The following is a 20,656-nucleotide window of genomic DNA, read 5'->3' on the forward strand; positions in this document are numbered from 1 at the left end:
CACATCATATTGTGAGTGCCGTGCATTACCATATCTTATATATATATATACTTTCCATTTGATCATATGCTCTGAGTGCCGCCTGTCTGTTCTGGTATATATATAGGAATAATATATATAAGGAATAATATTGCGCCACTTGTGCTAGAACACAGATATGTTGTGCAACCGGCAACCTAAAAAACACTCCCCTTCTAATGTTAATGGGGCGTCTGCTGGGTCCCTCAAAAAATACAGGGGTGGTAAGCTCCTGAAACAATGTGAAAGGAATGGGGGATGAGGGATGTATAGCGACTAATGTGTTAATACAATATACAGTTGCCACTTAAATATATATAATTTTTTTTTATTAATATAGACATATAAGAAACATATAGGCATATATAAAAAATGGGACAACAATACATACACAGCTGGACTAAAAACACTTAAATGAAAACCTTAAAATTATAATAAAACCAAGTAAAATGGATTTTCCTTATCTTAGGTGAGGTAGGTACAGGATTTCCCCAACGCGTTTCGTCTCAAAAGACTTCTTCAAGGGGTAGGGACATAGTGAGCCTGCAAAGCTATTTATAGCCAATATTGCTGGGTGGGAGGGTTGTGACATCACAGGGAGTCATGTGATACAATTATATGATTGATGATATTTGGCTGTTTACTAGTGCAGTGCCAAAGGAGCAGGGTCAGTAGGGACTATTGGTGTACAAAAACGAGTGTATTAGGCATTGCAAAGTATCTTGGAAAGTCTCAGAAAGCGTTTAAAACACAAAATTGCGGTACTTCCGCCACACTTCCGGTGACGGATGGGTTCGATGCGTCACTTCCGCCCCACTTCCGGTTGCGGCTGCGCATGCGCCTGCGGCGGTTCGTGACTCTTGTTCAATGTGCTGTATGGAAGCTCCTCAATTTCTGTGATCCAGGGGAAAGTCTCTATTTTCATAAGTCCGTGTAGTGGCCATATTTGATGGGACTTTCTCCATGTATATCTCAGCTGCGGCAGCCATTTCCTCGTAGTTCATTATATATACAGGAAAAACGGTATCCATGGCAATAGGTGTACATAGGAATAAAAAATAAATAGCATCAGGAATGATTTTGATCAATTGTGCATATTACACATATTATAAGCTGAAAATAAAAATATTATTTCATGCTCATGATAGTGAAAACACGCTAATAAGGTTTTTAAAGCACGTTTAGTTTATATAGTGCGGCACTTAGCAAATTAATAAATATGTGAATAAATAAGTAAATAAAGTGCTTGTGCTTGGATTTGAACATATTAGTGTTCAAGGAACGGGGTGTATATAACCATATTATTTTATACCAGGTGCAGAGCTACAGGTGCCAAACTGTTTAAGGTGCATATGTTACATTTACTGTGAGGTGTATACGGTCCGTGCTGATATAACACCTATTGTGATTGGAACATAATACTATATTGTGACTTACTCTTTAAGTGAACTTATATGGAGCAAACACCTTACCCAGGCTCCTATTAGTTCACGTGCTTTACAGTACCTGATCTTCCCAGCTGGTCCCCCTTGCTGGTACTGATCAGGCCCAACGCTGCTTGGCTTCCAAGATCGAACGTGTTTGGGCATTTCCAGCGTGGTATGACTGTACCGACGTTGTGCCCTCTTGGTTATTTGCTCCGAAACCCCAATAGTAGTTAAAATTTATATCAAGTGTTAGAACCATATTAAGATGTGTGAAATAATGGATCTCTAAATGGGGGGGGGGGGGGGAAGGGGGGCGGGAGGAGTGGGGGAGGAGGAAAAGGAGTGGGGAAGGTATGTGGATAGGAACCGTGTGGGAAGGTAGGGAATAGGGAATGGGGAAGCAGTTGTAATATTTTAGTACCGTATCTTATAGAAAGGGAGCGATCTCATAGTTGTCGTTAAATCCCCTTGGCTGTAGCGTTTGCAGTTGGAAAATCCAAAACATTTCCCGGCGTGACAATTTATTAGCGAGATCGCCACCTCTTTCTCCCAGTTGCACCAGTTCGATAGCTTTAAATGTCAAGGCTTCAGGATTGGAGTTGTGTGTTGAAATGAAATGTTTGGAAACAGCGTGGCTTTCTACTTTATTCCTGATGTTCCTCACATGCTCCTGTATTCTTAGCTTCAAAGGTCGCTTTGTCTTTCCGATATACTGTTTGCCGCAGTCACATTCTAGGAGGTAGATGACTGATTGAGTGTTGCAGTTCATATAATTTTTGATTTTGTATTCCAACTTTTTTTCACTGTCCGTAAAGGTTTTCCTGTTGGGATGTAGATGTCTGCATATGTTACATCGCCCACATTTGTAAGAGCCCACACACTTAGGCCAGGTGGAGTCTTTTTCATGGTCAGTCTTAATCATGCTTGGGGCCAGAATATCCTTGAGGTTTCTTGATTTTTTGAACACTATCTCAGGATGAGGAGGGAGGATATCTTTGAGGATAGGGCCCATAAGTAATATTCTCCAATGGTTCCTGAATGAATTGTGGATAGACTTCTCATGTCGACTGAAGGTGGTTATGAATGCCGTTGAGTTCTTCGTTTTATCCCTTATTTTGTATTCCAGCAGTTCGGACCTGTCAATATCATTAGTTCTGCTGATAGCTTCCTTCAGAATGGTATCTGGATATTCTTTTTGCTTGAATCTATTGCTGTACATCTCCAGCTGTGATTGACAGTCCTCGGGTTTGCTGCAATTCCTTTTTATACTACTGAATTGGGAGAATGGGATGTTATTTTTCCAACTTTTGAGATGGTTACTCTTGTAATGGAGATAGCTGTTGGTGTCTACTTGTTTAATGAAATTTTTTGTTGTGACTCTCCCATTCTCTCCCATGAGAAAAAAATCCAGAAATTCAATCTGCTCCTTATTCGTATTGGAGGTAAAAACAAGATTAATTCCATTTGTGCTGATGTGTTTAAAAAATTGGTTAAAACTCTCAATGTCTCCATTCCAGATAATTAAAATATCATCAATGTATCTCCGATAAAAGATGATGTTGCTTTTTAAAATCAAGGTGGTCATGTATAAAAGCTTTCTCCCAACAACCCATAAAAAGATTTGCGAAGCTATGCGCGAAAATTTTACCCATAGCAGTACTGCACTTTTGTAGATAAAACTGGTCCAGGAATTTAAAATAATTGTGATGAAGATTAAAAAGCATGATGTCACAAATAAAATTCTTATGGTCAGTTGTTAGTGTGGTATCTAATTCTTTACACGCTTTCACTCCCTTCTCATGTTCAATACACGTGTACAGTGATTGGACATCTATCGTGACCCACATGTATGAGTCCTTCCACTCCATATCTTTCAGAAGGCTTAATACTGATGTGGTGTCTTTGAGATATGACGGGAGATCCTTAACGTATGGTTCTAAAAAGACATCAGCATATTCAGATAAATTAGAGGTAAGTGAGTCTATACCCGCCACTATTGGTCTACCGGGCGGGTTGTCCAAGCTTTTGTGAATTTTTGGTAAAAAGTAGAAAATGGGGGTAGTGGGGTCTGATCTCATTAGGAATTGATACTCTTCTTTGGTGATGATCTCTGATCTTAAACCGTGTTTTAGAAGTGTCCTCAATTCTTCAATATATTCATCCTTCGGGTCTCCTGAGAGTTTCTTGTAGGACTCTCTATCTGAAAGTAGTCTTTCTGCCTCTGCGATATATTTTACCCGATCCATGATGACCCGCCCCCCCCCCCCCCCTTTATCAGCTTGTTTTATAATGATCCCTTTATTCTTCTGTAAATTTTTCAGGGCCTCACTTTCTCTATTACTCAGGTTCTTCTCTTGTATTTTCTCCTGGTCCAAGTCGCACAGGTCTTTCTTCACCAGTTCGTAGAACATGCTGATGTTGCTCCCTTTAGACTCCAGAGGGTAGTATTTTGAGGTAGGTTTTAGACCTGACTTCGAGCGATTCTCATAATTAGCTATAACTGCATCCTCCTTTTTCAAAAAATGTCTCTTCAAAGTTAGTTTCCTGACAAATTTGTTCAGGTCGATGAAGGTGTCGAATTTGCTGAGTCCTTTTGTAGGGGCAAAGGTGAGTCCTTTATTTAAAATAGATATTTCTGGTTCAGTTAATGGGTGTTGGGATAAATTGAATATACCTTTGTCTTTTGGGTTGGTTGTTAAAATGTTCTTTTCTTGTATTCCCTCCCTCCTTCCTCCTCGAGATCCTCTTCTTCTATATGTCTTCTTTTGAGGGGCGATGCATGTATGTCCTCTTTCACTGTACTTCTTATATTTGTCTTTTGTCTCGCACCCGTTCTTTGGGATAAAAAATCCTGTTCGCTGTTTGACCCATGTCTTTGCAGGGTCGAGAATCTGTTAGACGTCTTGATACCGCTATTTGGAGTGTTTCTGTTCTTGTTCTGTATAGCATTACTTCTTGAGGTTGCAAGTCTCCAACTTCCCTCATCTGTTCTTGGATTAAATTGTCCATTTGCATTGAACCTGCTCCAATTCTTCACTCTCCCTTTTTCATAGTCGTTCTTGTCCCTTAGAAATTTATTTTCCTTCCCTTTAATAACCTCTTCCTCGATCCGTTCCATTTTCATGTTTAGGACCTTTTCATTGACCTTGTAGTCCTCCTTATCCTTGAAGGGTTCCAGCTCTTTCTCCTTCAGTTTGATTTCAGTCTCTAGGGATGATAAGGATTTCTTTTTTTCATCGATAAGGAGTTTCATTAGGTCAATAGAGCAAGTGTGCAGTATTTTGTCCCACTTTTCTATAAATGCCCCCTCCTGGTTACCAAATGTGGGTTGTTTGAGGAGTCGCAGGCCCCTTGGGACTATGTCCATTGAGATGTAATGCTTAAGGCCCTTGAGATCCCACCATGTTTTGACCTCTTTAGTGAGAAGTCTTTCAATTCCCCAAAATAAATCATCTAAATCACAGGGTTGGGTTGGTTCATTAACACTAACACTTTCATAAAAATTTTTTTGACACCACACATTTCTCTTACTGGTACGGTCTGTGTTTATCAACATTCTGTCGGGTGTATCCCTCCACCAGGCAGCAATATGAAGTATTACCAACGATAATTATAAAAGCAAGGAATAATATTGCGCCACTTGTGCTAGAACACAGATATGTTGTGCAACCGGCAACCTAAAAAACACTCCCCTTCTAATGTTAATGGGGCGTCTGCTGGGTCCCTCAAAAAATACAGGGGTGGTAAGCTCCTGAAACAATGTGAAAGGAATGGGGGATGAGGGATGTATAGCGACTAATGTGTTAATACAATATACAGTTGCCACTTAAATATATATAATTTTTTTTTATTAATATAGACATATAAGAAACATATAGGCATATATAAAAAATGGGACAACAATACATACACAGCTGGACTAAAAACACTTAAATGAAAACCTTAAAATTATAATAAAACCAAGTAAAATGGATTTTCCTTATCTTAGGTGAGGTAGGTACAGGATTTACCCAACGCGTTTCGTCTCAAAAGACTTCTTCAAGGGGTAGGGACATAGTGAGCCTGCAAAGCTATTTATAGCCAATATTGCTGGGTGGGAGGGTTGTGACATCACAGGGAGTCATGTGATACAATTATATGATTGATGATATTTGGCTGTTTACTAGTGCAGTGCCAAAGGAGCAGGGTCAGTAGGGACTATTGGTGTACAAAAACGAGGCATTGCAAAGTATCTTGGAAAGTCTCAGAAAGCGTTTAAAACACAAAATTGCGGTACTTCCGCCACACTTCCGGTGGCGGACGGGTCCAATGCGTCACTTCCGCCCCACTTCTGGTCGCGGCTGCGCATGCGCCTGCGGCGGTTCGTGACTCTAGTTCAATGTGCTGTATGGAAGCTCCTCAATTTCTGTGATCCAGGGGAAAGTCTCTATTTTCATAAGTCCGTGTAGTGTCCATATTTGATGGGACTTTCTCCATGTATATCTCAGCTGCAGCAGCCATTTCCTCGTAGTTCATTATATATACAGGAAAAACGGTATCCATGGCAATAGGTGTACATAGGAATAAAAAATAAATAGCATCAGGAATGATTTTGATCAATTGTGCATATTACACATATTATAAGCTGAAAATAAAAATATTATTTCATGTTCATGATAGTGAAAACACGCTAATAAGGTTTTTAAAGCACATTTAATTTATATAGTGCGGCACTTAGCAAATTAATAAATATGTGAATAAATAAGTAAATAAAGTGCTTGTGCTTGGATTTGAACATATTAGTGTTCAAGGAACGGGGTGTATATAACCATATTATTTTATACCAGGTGCAGAGCTACAGGTGCCAAACTGTTTAAGGTGCATATGTTACATTTACTGTGAGGTGTATACGGTCCGTGCTGATATAACACCTATTGTGATTGGAACATAATACTATATTGTGACTTACTCTTTAAGTGAACTTATATGGAGCAAACACCTTACCCAGGCTCCTATTAGTTCACGTGCTTTACAGTACCTGATCTTCCCAGCTGGTCCCCCTTGCTGGTACTGATCAGGCCCAACGCTGCTTGGCTTCCAAGATAGAACGTGTTTGGGCATTTCCAGCATGGTATGACTGTACCGACGTTGTGCCCTCTTGGTTATTTGCTCCGAAACCCCAATAGTAGTTAAAATTTATATCAAGTATTAGAACCATATTAAGATGTGTGAAATAATGGATCTCTGAATGGGGAGGGGGAGGGGGGGAGTGGGGGAGGAGGAAAAGGAGTGGGGAAGGTATGTGGATAGGAACCGTGTGGGAAGGTAGGGAATAGGGAATGGGGAAGCAGTTGTAATATTTTAGTACCGTATCTTATAGAAAGGGAGCGATCTCATAGTTGTCGTTAAATCCCCTTGGCTGTAGCGTTTGCAGTTGGAAAATCCAAAACATTTCCCGGCGTGACAATTTATTAGCGAGATCGCCACCTCTTTCTCCCAGTTGCACCAGTTCGATAGCTTTAAATGTCAAGGCTTCAGGATTGGAGTTGTGTGTTGAAATTAAATGTTTGGAAACAGCGTGGCTTTCTACTTTATTCCTGATGTTCCTCACATGCTCCTGTATTCTTAGCTTCAAAGGTCGCTTTGTCTTTCCGATATACTGTTTGCCGCAGTCACATTCTAGGAGGTAGATGACTGATTGAGTGTTGCAGTTCATATCATTTTTGATTTTGTATTCCTTCTTTTTTTCACTGTCCATAAAGGTTTTCCTGTTGGGATGTAGATGTCTGCATATGTTACATTGCCCACATTTGTAAGAGCCCACACACTTAGGCCAGGTGGAGTCTTTTTCATGGTCAGTCTTAATCATGCTTGGGGCCAGAATATCCTTGAGATTTCTTGATTTTTTGAACACTATCTCAGGATGAGGAGGGAGGATATCTTTGAGGATAGGGTCCATAAGTAATATTCTCCAATGGTTCCTGAATGAATTGCGGATAGACTTCTCATGTCGACTGAAGGTGGTTATGAATGCCGTTGAGTTCTTCGTTTTATCCCTTATTTTGTATTCCAGCAGTTCGGACCTGTCAATATCATTAGTTCTGCTGATAGCTTCCTTCAGAATGGTATCTGGATATTCTTTTTGCTTGAATCTATTGCTGTACATCTCCAGCTGTGATTGACAGTATTTGGGTTTGCTGCAATTCCTTTTTATTCTACTGAATTGGCAGAATGGGATGTTATTTTTCCAACTTTTGAGATGGTTACTCTTGTTATGGAGATAGCTGTTGGTGTCTACTTGTTTAATGAAATTTTTTGTTGTGACTCTCCCATTCTCTCCCATGAGAATTAAAACCAGAAATTCAATCTGCTCCTTATTCGTATTGGAGGTAAAAACAAGATTCATTCCATTTGTGCTGATGTGTTTAAAAAACTGGTTAAAACTCTCAATATCTCCATTCCAGATAATTAAAATATCATCAATGTATCTCCTATAAAAGATGATGTTGCTTTTAAAATCAAGGTGGTCATGTATAAAAGCTTTCTCCCAACAACCCATAAAAAGATTTGCGAAGCTAGGCGCGAAAATTGTACCCATAGCAGTGCTGCACTGTTGTAGATAAAACTGGTCCAGGAATTTAAAATAATTGTGATGAAGAATAAAAAGCATGATGTCACAAATAAAATTCTTATGGTCAGTTGTTAGTGTGGTATCTCTGTCCAAAAATTCTTTACACGCTCTCACTCCCTTCTCATGTTCAATACACGTGTACAGTGATTGGACATTTATCGTGACCCACATGTATGAGTCCTTCCACTCCATATCTTTCAAAAGGCTTAATACTGATGTGGTGTCTTTGAGATATGACGGGAGATCCTTAACGTATGGTTTTAAAAAGACATCAGCATATTCAGATAAATTAGAGGTAAGTGAGTCTATACCCGCCACTATTGGTCTACCGGGCGGGTTGTCCAAGCTTTTGTGAATTTTTGGTAAAAAGTAAAAAATGGGGGTAGTGGGGTCTGATCTCATTAGGAATTGATACTCTTCTTTGGTGATGATTTCTGATCTTAAACCGTGTTTTAGAAGTGTCCTCAATTCTTCAATATATTCATCCTTCGGGTCTCCTGAGAGTTTCTTGTAGGACTCTCTATCTGAAAGTAGTCTTTCTGCCTCTGCGATATATTTTACCCGATCCATGATGACCCCCCCTTACCAGCTTGTTTTATAATGATCCCTTTATTCTTCTGTAAATTTTTCAGGTCCTCACTTTCTCTATTACTCAGGTTCTTCTCTTGTATTTTCTCCTGGTCCAGGTCGCACAAGTCTTTCTTCACCAGTTCGTAGAACATGATGTCTTTTTAAAACCATACGTTAAGGATATCCCGTCATATCTCAAAGACACCACATCAGTATTAAGCCTTCTGAAAGATATGGAGTGGAAGGACTCATACATGTGGGTCACGACAGATGTCCAATCACTGTACACGTGTATTGAACATGAGAAGGGAGTGAAAGCGTGTAAAGAATTTTTGGACAGAGATACCACACTAACTACTGACCATAAGAATTTTATTTGTGACATCATGCTTTTTATTCTTCATCACAATTATTTTAAATTCCTGGACCAGTTTTATCTACAACAGTACAGCACTGCTATGGGTACAATTTTCGCGCATAGCTTCGCAAATCTTTTTATGGGTTGTTGGGAGAAAGCTTTTATACATGACCACCTTGATTTTAAAAGCAACATCATCTTTTATCGGAGATACATTGATGATAATTTAATTATCTGGAATGGAGACATTGAGAGTTTTAACCAATTTTTTAAACACATCAGCACAAATGGAATAAATCTTGTTTATACCTCCAATACGAATTAGGAGCAGATTGAATTTCTGGATTTAATTCTCATGGGAGAGTCACAACAAAAAATTTCATTAAACAAGTAGACACCAACAGCTATCTCCATTACAAGAGTAACCATCTCAAAAGTTGGAAAAATAGCATCCCATTCTCCCAATTCAGTAGAATAAAAAGGAATTGCAGCAAACCCGAGGACTGTCAATCACAGCTGGAGATGTACAGCAATAGATTCAAGCAAAAAGAATATCCAGATACCATTCTGAAGGAAGCTATCAGCAGAACTAATGATATTGACAGGTCCGAACTGCTGGAATACAAAATAAGGGATAAAATGAAGAACTCAACGGCATTCATAACCACCTTCAGTCGACATGAGAAGTCTATCCGCAAAACATTCAGGAACCATTGGAGAATATTAATTATGGACCCTATCCTCAAAGATATCCTCCCTCCTCATCCTGAGATAGTGTTCAAAAAATCAAGAAACCTCAAGGATATTCTGGCCCCAAGCATGATTAAGACTGACCATGAAAAAGACTCCACCTGGCCTAAGTGTGTGGGCTCTTACAAATGTGGGCGATGTAACATATGCAGACATCTACATCCCAACAGGAAAACCTTTACGGACAGTGAAAAAAAGAAGGAATACAAAATCAAAAATGATATGAACTGCAACACTCAATCAGTCATCTACCTCCTAGAATGTGACTGCGGCAAACAGTATATCGGAAAGACAAAGCGACCTTTGAAGCTAAGAATACAGGAGCATGTGAGGAACATCAGGAATAAAGTAGAAAGCCACGCTGTTTCCAAACATTTCATTTCAACACACAACTCCAATCCTGAAGCCTTGACATTTAAAGCTATCGAACTGGTGCAACTGGGAGAAAGAGGTGGCGATCTCGCTAATAAATTGTCACGCCGGGAAATGTTTTGGATTTTCCAACTGCAAACGCTACAGCCAAGGGGATTTAACGACAACTATGAGATCGCTCCCTTTCTATAAGATACGGTACTAAAATATTACAACTGCTTCCTCATTCCCTATTCCCTACCTTCCCACACGGTTCCTATCCACATACCTTCCCCACTCCTTTTCCTCCTCCCCCACTCCCCCCCCCATTGAGAGATCCATTATTTCACACATCTTAATATGGTTCTAACACTTGATATAAATTTTAACTTCTATTGGGGTTTCGGAGCAATTAACCAAGAGGGCACAACGTCGGTACAGTCATACCACGCTGGAAATGCCCAAACACGTTCGATCTTGGAAGCCAAGCAGCGTTTGGCCTGATCAGTACCAGCAAGGGGGACCAGCTGGGAAGATCAGGTACTGTAAAGCACGTGAACTAATAGGAGTCTGGGTAAGGTGTTTGCTCCATATAAGTTCACTTAAAGAGTAAGTCACAATATAGTATTATGTTCCAATCACAATAGGTGTTATATCAGCACGGACCGTATACACCTCACAGTAAATGTAACATATGCACCTTAAACAGTTTGGCACCTGTAGCTCTGCACCTGGTATAAAATAATATGGTTATATACACCCCGTTCCTTGAACACTAATATGTTCAAATCCAAGCACAAGCACTTTATTTACTTATTTATTCACATATTTATTAATTTGCTAAGTGCCGCACTATATAAACTAAATGTGCTTTAAAAACCTTATTAGCATGTTTTCACTATCATGAGCATGAATTAATATTTTTATTTTCAGCTTATAATATGTGTAATATGCACGATTGATCAAAATCATTCCTGATGCTATTTATTTTTTATTCCTATGTACACCTATTGCCATGGATACCGTTTTTCCTGTATATATAATGAACTACGAGGAAATGGCTGCCGCAGCTGAGATATACATGGAGAAAGTCCCATCAAATATGGCCACTACACGGACTTATGAAAATAGAGACTTTCCCCTTTATCACAGAAATTGAGGAGCTTCCATACAGTACAGCACATTGAACTAGAGTCACGAACCGCCGCAGGCGCATGCGCAGCCGCGACCGGAAATGGGGCGGAAGTGACGCATCGAACCCGTCCGTCACCGGAAGTGTGGCGGAAGTACCGCAATTTTGTGTTTTAAACGCTTTCTGAGACTTTCCAAGATACTTTGCAATGCCTAATACACTCGTTTTTGTACACCAATAGTCCCTACTGACCCTGCTCCTTTGGCACTGCACTAGTAAACTGCCAAATATCATCAATCATATAATTGTATCACATGACTCCCTGTGATGTCACAACCCTCCCACCCAGCAATATTGGCTATAAATAGCTTTGCAGGCTCACTATGTCCCTACCCCTTGAAGAAGTCTTTTGAGACGAAACGCGTTGGGGAAATCCTGTACTTACCTCACCTAAGATAAGGAAAATCCATTTTACTTGGTTTTATTATAATTTTAAGGTTTTCATTTAAGTGTTTTTAGTCCAGCTGTGTATGTATTGTTGTCCCATTTTTTATATATGCCTATATGTTTCTTATATGTCTATATTAATAAAAAAAATGTATATATATTTAAGTGGCAACTGTATATTGTATTAACACATTAGTCGCTATACATCCCTCATCCCCCATTCCTTTCATATATATATTTATATTTATATTATTTTTTTTTCAAGCGCCTTGGTTTTTTATAGATCTTCTGTTTCCATATTCGCCTAAAGGTTAAAAGTGTGACCTTCAATCTTGTGTATCCCTAAGGTAGCTGAAGTGTGCACACAGAGATCATACCAACTTCTATGTATTAAGGTACAGTATGGGCCAGGTTTGTTGGGTTGATTAGACATTATTACTTTCCCTTATAGATGTTTCTGTATATGGTAATTAACTGCTTGCTTTAACAAGTATTTTATTATTTAACAAATGCCATAATTTGATTTTAGTTTTTTTTATGCAAAGTGAGATTATTTTTTATAACAAGGATGGTTTGTGAGGATAAACTGTTCATCTTAATATCCTCTATCTGTACTTGTTTTCTAAGCAGTTATTCACAGAGTGGAAGTTGCACATTCAATTTATTGGCCCATCAAAGGTGCATGTAAGGGAGTGGTTATTCTAGACAAGAAAACCAAACAAATTCCCCCAGTACACTGCTATTTTATTTCTTGTGTAAGCAAAAAGGAATTGTAAATTATGAGTAGATTAATGGGACAAAGGAAACTATTCACACATAAAGATCAGACTGCGCTGGACTAGATTTTATGGAACAGTCAGCCTTTGGCCAGAAGATCAGCATGTACCTAAATGTACTGGAACAGGTAAATTGTTCCCATCAACAAAACAGCAGACACATTATTGTTTTTGAAAAGATAATAAATGTCAGCAAACAAAAAATTGCAAAATTATATTGTGCAAGTAGTTAAACAATATTGGAACCTTCTCACAAAAGCTATTGTGCTTTTTGGAATAGTTTAAACATAATTAATAGGGATGCATAACTGGGCCACATAAAACATTATTTGTAGCAAAAAAAATTGATTTGACTTCGAAGAAATAGCTAAAGTGGACTTTCCACCATAATACATTATCAATACTTTTGACTAATGCAATCCATTACTGGTTCAGTGATTAGCAGGGACGTGCAGTCAGGGGAGGCAGTGCCTCCCCAGTGATTAATTATTAAAATAATATAAAGATACTTATGACACATATTCTGTGTCATAAGTACTGTATGTCCTTTATTGAATTCTAATAATTTGCTGTGCTTAAATGCGTTTGGGAGGCACTGATAGCAGTGCCTCTCAAACACAATGCAGACGGGATAGAGCGGGGGGCGGGGCCAGAGGCGGAACTACCGCCAGTGCAACCAGTGCGTTGCACTGGGGCCCGCCTCTGTCTAGGGGCCCAAAGCATGTAATGAGTCAAACTGACTCATTACATGCCGCTGTGTGCTGCGGGCACCCACTGCCCGCAGCGCACAGCCGCCCGGAGAGGAGAGGAGCAGCGGTACGGGGGAAGGAGGAGGAGGGAGGTGGAGGAGGCAGCCGCAGCAGCGCTTTGTTACTGGTTGAGGCGCTGCTGCTGCTGCCCCTCTGCTTCACTATAGGCTGTCTTCCGAGAACAGCCTATAGTGAAGCAGAGGGGCAGCAGCAGCAGCGCCTCCACCCAGAGCCGGCCCTAACCAATATGATGCCCTAGGCAAGATTTTGGCTGGTACCCCCTAGCACCGCCGCTAGTTCTGCAGGAGATGCCAGACATGAGTCAGCTGGCAGCAACGTCGGGCGCCTTTTGTTTATGAAAATGCGTCTTATTTGCATTACTATGGGGCTAGGACACAGACGCAGCTTCTGCTGGTTAAAATGATATGCAGCATGCTTATATTCTGTGTCCGACTGCGGCTGTATCTGCATACAAAATGCTACATTACACTGATTTCCAGGAATACACTGCAACGTAGCATTTCGTATGCAGCTACAGCCGCAGTCACACACAGAATATAGGCATGCCGCATATCATTTTAATCAGCAGAAGCTGCTGGTGCCCCTAAGCATACCAAATGCCCTAGGCATTTGCCTAGTTTGCCTATGCCTAAGGCAGGCTCTGCCTCCACCAATAACACAGCGCTGCTGCGGCTCCCTCCTCCACCTCCCTCCTCCTCCTTCTCTACTGCCCGGGAATCGTCAAGCTGCACCGAGGAGCCTGAGCCAGCGGAGAGGGTAAGTATAATTCTTTCTTTCTTTCTTTCTTTCTTTCTTTCTTTCTTTCTTTCTTTCTTTCTTTCTTTCTTTCTTTCTTTCGACTGCCTGCCGCAATGTGTAAAAATGGGGAATCTGCCTGCCGCAATGTGTAAAAATGGGGAATCTGCCTGCCGCAATGTGTAAAAAGGGGGAATCTGCCTGCCGCAATGTGTAAAAAGGGGGAATCTGCCTGCCGCTATGTGTAAAAATGGGGAATCTGCCTGCCGCAATGTGTAAAAATGGGGAGTCTGCCTGCCGCTATGTGTAAAAATGGGGAATCTGCCTGCCGCAATGTGTAAAAATGGGGAATCTGCCTGCTGCAATGTGTAAAAAGGGGGAATCTGCCTGCCGCAATGTGTAAAAAGTGCATGCTGTCTGCCGTAATGTGTAAAAAGGGGGACGCTGTCTGCCGTAATGTGTAAAAAGGGGACGCTGTCTGCCGTAATGTGTAAAAAGAGGAACCTGTCCGCTGTAAGGTGTAAAAGAGTCTCTACCTGGTGTAGTGGTGCTACTGTGCGGCGTAATTTGAATAACGGAGACTACTGTGCACCGTTTTATGAATTGGTATTATTTTGTGGCCACACCCCTTCCCCATGAAGCCACGCCACTATGTATTTTTGCGCGCACCTACGGCGCGCACTGCCCCTGTTTTGTATGCAGGGGTGGGGCTCCGATGCCGTTTCTTGCACACAGTGCTAAAATGTCTAGTTACGGCACTGTTGCTAGGTATCCATTTCTCTGGCCCTGAGCAGGTCCCCTTCACCAGGTCCTCTCCAGGGGTGAGGGGGTGGACTTAAATGGGATGGGGGGGTGGCCCAAAGCATTTTGTCGCACCTGGGCCCACCATTCGCTAGTTCCGCCACTGGGCGGGGCCAAGCACTGCGCTTTAAAAAGCCATTCAAAACCAGCCTGAAAGCGGCACTGAAAAAAGTGCCTCGCTGACAGGGACACCACCCCCATGTCAGCGAGGCACCTGTGATTGGACAGCGGATCCAGTGCTGGATCCGCTTGCCCAATCACCCAGATGCGGCGTGTCCCGGCGGTGAACGGCGTTGGAGGTAGCCGGGATGGCCCAGCAGCGTGTCCTGCTCTCTCCTCCGCCCTCCAGCAGCAGCGCTGTCCGGCTCTCCCCCCGTCTTCTCCTCCGCCCTCCAGGAGCAGCAGTGTCCGGCTCTCCCCCCGTCTTCTCCTCCGCCCTCCAGCAGCAGCAGTGTCCGGCTCTCCCCCCGTCCTCTCCTCCGCCCTCCAGCAGCAGCAGTGTCTGGCTCTCCCCCCGTCCTCTCCTCCGCCCTCCAGCAGCAGCGCTGTCCGGCTCTCCCCCCGTCTTCTCCTCCGCCCTCCAGCAGCAGCGCTGTCCGGCTCTCCCCCGTCCTCTCCTCCGCCCTCCAGCAGCAGCAGTGTCCGGCTCTCCCCCCGTCCTCTCCTCCGCCCTCCAGCAGCAGCAGTGTCCGGCTCTCCCCCCGTCCTCTCCTCCGCCCTCCAGCAGCAGCAGGGTCCGGCTCTCCCCCCCGTCCTCTCCTTGTCCGGCTCTCCCCCCGTCCTCTCCTCCGCCCTCCAGCAGCAGCGCTGTCCGGCTCTCCTCCCGTCCTCTCCTCCGCCCTCCAGCAGCAGCGCTGTCCGGCTCTCCCCCCATCCTCTCCTCCGCCCTCCAGCAGCAGCAGTGTCCAGCTCTCCCCCCGTCCTCTCCTCCGCCCTCCAGCAGCAGCAGTGTTCGGCTCTCCCCCCGTCCTCTCCTCTGCCCTCCAGCAGCAGCGCTGTCTGGCTCTCCCCCCGTCCTCTCCTTGTCCGGCTCTCCCCCGTACTCTCCTCCGCCCTCCAGCAGCAGCGCTGTCCGGCTCTCCCCCCCCGTCCTCTCCTTGTCCGGCTCTCCCCCCGTCCTCTCCTCTGCCCTCCAGCAGCAGCGATGTCCGGCTCTCCTCCGACCGACACCAGGTTAGAGTCAGTCTCTCTCTCTCCTCTCCTCTCCCCCCCCCCCTTTATTCCAGGGATCTAACATAATACACTTGTGAGGATCTGACATACTATTGTGATGTCATTAGATAAGTGCTGCTCTGGGGGAGTACGTGAACACTAATCCATTGTTTTCTTACCTCTCCTGTTTCTCTCTCTGTGTGTGTGTCTCTCTCTCCCCACTGTGTAAGTATTATGTTCATTTATACAGGTACCCCTACCCTATTGGATTCTACTGGACAAGTGGACGTGACCGGCGTGGGATGTAGGTAAGTAATCTGTCTCTCATTTTTACAGGTATCGGCCCTATTGGATTCTACTGGACAAGTGGACGTGACCGGCGTGGGATGTAGGTAAGTAATCTGTCTCTCATTTTTACAGGTATCGGCCCTATTGGATTCTACTGGACAAGTGGACATGATCGGCGTGGGATGTAGGTAAGTATGTGTGAGTGTGTAAGTGTGTTTTAATAAATTTTAACTTTCACGGTGTGTGTGTTGTGTTTTTATTTGGGTATTTTTTGTTGTTGTAGAACTACAGGTACCAGTGGGCCCATTATTTCCACGCATGCTGGTACTTGAGGCTCTGCATTGGCTCAGGGGCAGTGGCGGGCATTGGCTCGGCGGCGGTAGGGGTCATCGGCAGGATTCGGCGGCCATTATGGCTGTAGTGCCTCACCAGCCACTGACCTCACCGCACGCCACTGGTGATTAGAAATAGTATTTAAAAACTTGATTATTCCATTAATATATACATTAGATCTGCACATTATCCTAGCCAGTCAATTGCGTATCTTATCAGACATCTTCTTACTGCAGCTTAAAGACTCACAATCCAAATGGAACACTCAGGGCAGTAAATAATCTAATACCCCAAGACCCCATGCTGATCTATTATTGGGTTTGATGGTCATGGTTGCTACTTTCCTGCTCCTCTTTTGGAGCAGGTTTTTCATCTTGCTATCAGGCATGTTGCTATCAGAGCAGGCATGTGACTCTGTTGGTTACTTAAATAGGCAGTCTTCTGTCACTATGGCACCAGATTAGAAATTGCTCTGCCTACATAATGAGCTTTGTGTACAGACTTGTGCAAGAGTATTAGACTCTTTGGAGGGAATTCAAATGTTTGAAAATTCAGTTGGGTGTCTGTTTTTTTCCTATCTAATGGGACAGGAAAAAACAGACACCCAACCGACTTTTCAAACATTTGAATTCCCCCATTATCTAAGTTCCATTGTTCCTTGATTCCCATATCCAGGTTGTCCGTATCTATTGGCTCAGATTCCAGTTTTGTTCTGATGTGGCTTGTCTTAACATTGCCATAGGCCACAGTTTCCCAAACTCTTCCATTACAGTCCAAGTTTTAAGGATGTCCATGCTTGAGCACAGGTGACTTAATTAGTACCTCAGCCAATCTGATTTAACCATCAGAACTCAAGCATGGATATCCTTAAAATCTGGACTAAAATGGCAGAGTTTGGGGAACTCTGCCTTATGGCGATCAACTTTGCTAATCTACAGTCTATTTGTGCACCAGACCCAGGTATGAGACTATTATTTGCACCGTACATTGACATGTCATATCTTATTTCAAGCTGCCACACATCTTGAAATAATGTCTGTTTAATCTGTTCATGGATTTGGTCAGCAGCCTGTTATTGCAGTTTCACCTTCAGTACTTTGTCACGCAAATAGAGAAGCAAGAAACCAACCAGGTACAGATTATGAAAGTTCTGCTCAATCTTTTATCTGGACATGCTGCAAATCACTTTGGAGAATCAAGCCCCTCCTGCTGCTCACTATAGCTCCTGGTGCCACTTCTCAGCTCTGGATACCTGCTCCACCTAAATATGATGAGGATCCTAATTCCATAATCAATGCTCTATTCAGTTTGAGCTGCTACCTGGAAACTTTCCAAGAAGGTAACTCATTATTTCCCATTATCGCCCTTACATTTAAAGTCTTCAAAAGGATCCCCCAAACTAAGTTGTGTCTATTCAGCTGCTGCTGGCATACTTTGCCTTTAGCAAGGTTTTAGTTCAGTGGGGTCAGTATTCTGTACAGTTCTGGATGATACCTTCTGAACTGCATTGGAATAAAGAGGCTCTAGTCACCACATTCAGGCATGGGCTTTCTGACCAAATTAAAATTAATTGCCCTGCGATAAATTATTCTCTCCTATGGATGAACTTATTGTACTCTACAACCAGCTTGGCATTTGTTTCCATCCAATATTACCCACTGAAGAGCCTGACGCTATAAAGCTGAAGCTTGGAGCCTTCTCCAGGCACATCAGCTTTATTGCAAATCAAAGATGTGTATCTTCCAAAAACAACAGCTGCTCCTCCTCAGGCATACTGTATCTGGGCCAGGCATTCTGATGGAACCAGAAATCATTGAATCTATTGTGAATTGTTCATAGCTTCCAGTACTACTTTAAAGAGAGGTCTTAGACCGAAGGTATGGCCCCCGGAGAAAGTTGTATTCTTTATTCTTCCCTTAAAATAAATAAATAAATAAATATTTATAAATAAATAAATATTTAATTATATATATATATATATATATATATATATGTGTGTGTGTGTGTGTGTGTGTGTGTGTGTGTGTATACATATATATGTTTGTTAGCACCCTTTCTTAGCTGTACATTACCCATCCATTCTTCCTAGAAGGTAGTTCCTCTTCCATTAGTCTGTGGGTATTCTTATATCAGCAAGCATATTTTATGAAAGTACACCTTTGCACAGTGGCGTAAATTCGTCCCAGTTGCTCAGAGGCAAGATAAATATTGGTGCCCACCTCTATATTTTGATAAATATATGTATGCATATATATGTGTGTATGTGTGTAGTGTTATTTTTTATCACACATTTCTTAGCAGTCATACCCAGGATTAGAACCCTGTTACACTGACAGCAGACACCTTACTGATGGAGCTATTTGCTCCTGAGCAGTAATCATGAGAATTGTAACTATATGAAGTTACATGTAATTATCAGAGTAGTAACTTCATATAGTTAGAATTCTCATATTTCCTATCCAGTGTAAAAGGTTGTGATTTCTAATCCTGGGTATGACACTTGTAAAATGTGTATCTACAGTATAATAAAAAGGGTGTGATTTGTAAGGTGCAGGGACCAGTGAGAAAGTCGGCCACTGAAGAGATAATGGCAGCTATCAATTAACTTAATTCAATAGTGTCACAGAATGGAAGGAGAGGTGCCCCCTTCAGAGTAGAAGCCCGGAGGCAGATGATTCTGTTGCCTCCCAGAGTTACGCCCAGGGATGAATTAGGAAACAAAAGTGGCCCTGGAAAAGTTTTTAGAAGTGGCCTCATGTGGGCGGCACCAAACCAGCTGTAGGCAGAGCCAATATCAAAATAGGCGGGATTACTTCAAAATTGAATGTAGGCGGAGTTACACCAACAAAAGGCAGAGTATGTAAAATTAGCTGGACCTATTAAAAGTTTGAACACATTATAGAACACATTAAAAGTTTAGAAAGTATTGTGTTGTAGCAGGAGTAGTTAAGAAATTAAAACTGGGGTGACATTTAATCCTTTGCACACTCATATCTCAGTCTATCTCCTTCATTTGTCTTTGCTTCTAAGGGGTCAGTTCAGTTCAACACGGATTTAATAGCGCTGGGAGGGAGCTCCTCGTGCTATTCAATTTAGAGCGATGCTGTCCCTGACTAGAGGATTTCTTCTTGCACCCTTCCCAGGGTGTGAGCCGAAATTCAACAAAACTAGGTCCGCAATGCTGCTTTGTGACCTAACGCTGTGCAAGCAGCATCATGGTGAGGCAGTTTAGTCGGAGAATGCCCGTTCTCGCGACTAAACACCTTATTTAGTCTGGGAATACGGGTATTCTCAGATTTAGCATCGCGCTGCATTGAATAGTTCCAGAAGCTCCCTCTCATTGCTATCCAATCCGTGTTGAATTGAATTAACCCCTTAGTCTATCTCCCCCACTAAGTCCATCTTTTGCATATGTTTGCTCTCTTAGTCCATCTCCTGCATGTTTCTCCCAGCCTCTCTTTTCTCATTTTTACACCTATATCATTCTCCCTTCTGCATGTTTCTTTCTGTCTATTCACTGACCCCTTTCTGCCTTTCTCCTTCTGCACAGTTTCAGCCTCTCTCCCCTTTCTGACAAGCTTCGGCCAGTCACTTGATGCAGGGCTTCTGCGCCAATGGGACAGCCACAATTGGAAGCATGCAGCCACCCTGTTTAATAGTGATGAGCGGGTTCGGTTTCTCGGAAACCGAACCCCCCCGAACTTCACGCTTTTTACACGGGTCCGAGGCAGACTCGGATCTTCCCGCCTTGCTCGGCTAACCCGAGCGCGCCCGAACGTCATCATCCCGCTGTCGGATTCTCGCGAGGCTCGTATTCTATCGCGAGACTCGGGTTCTATATAAGGAGCCGCGCGTCGCCGCCATTTTCACACGTGCATTGAGATTGATAGGGAGAGGACGTGGCTGGCGTCCTCTCCGTTTAGATAGAGAGTGAGACACTTGATTTACTGGAGCATTAGGAGTACTCAGAGAGTGCAGAGTTTTGCTGATAGTTATACTAGTGACCACCAGTTTTATTTATTATTTAATATAATCCGTTCTCTGCCTGAAAAAAAACGATACACAGTCACATACCATATCTGTGCTCAGCCTCAGTGTGCTGCATGATAATATCATCTATGTATATCTGACTGTGCTG

At 42.6% G+C, this 20,656-nt stretch overlaps 1 long non-coding RNA gene and 3 pseudogenes across 1 annotated transcript in view; 1 reads left to right on the forward strand and 3 right to left on the reverse strand.

The window, feature by feature from the left end:
- Positions 1 to 20,656, reverse strand: part of LOC134935211 (uncharacterized) — a 149,682-nt gene that overhangs the window by 63,182 nt on the left and 65,844 nt on the right. The window lies entirely within an intron of this gene.
- LOC134938671 (5S ribosomal RNA) lies at positions 1,513 to 1,631 on the reverse strand (annotated as a pseudogene).
- LOC134937360 (5S ribosomal RNA) lies at positions 6,451 to 6,569 on the reverse strand (annotated as a pseudogene).
- On the forward strand, positions 10,518 to 10,636 carry LOC134936946 (5S ribosomal RNA; annotated as a pseudogene).

This window comes from Pseudophryne corroboree, chromosome 6 (genome assembly GCF_028390025.1).
Source record: "Pseudophryne corroboree isolate aPseCor3 chromosome 6, aPseCor3.hap2, whole genome shotgun sequence".
In the NCBI taxonomy this organism is placed as follows: Eukaryota; Metazoa; Chordata; class Amphibia; order Anura; family Myobatrachidae; genus Pseudophryne; species Pseudophryne corroboree.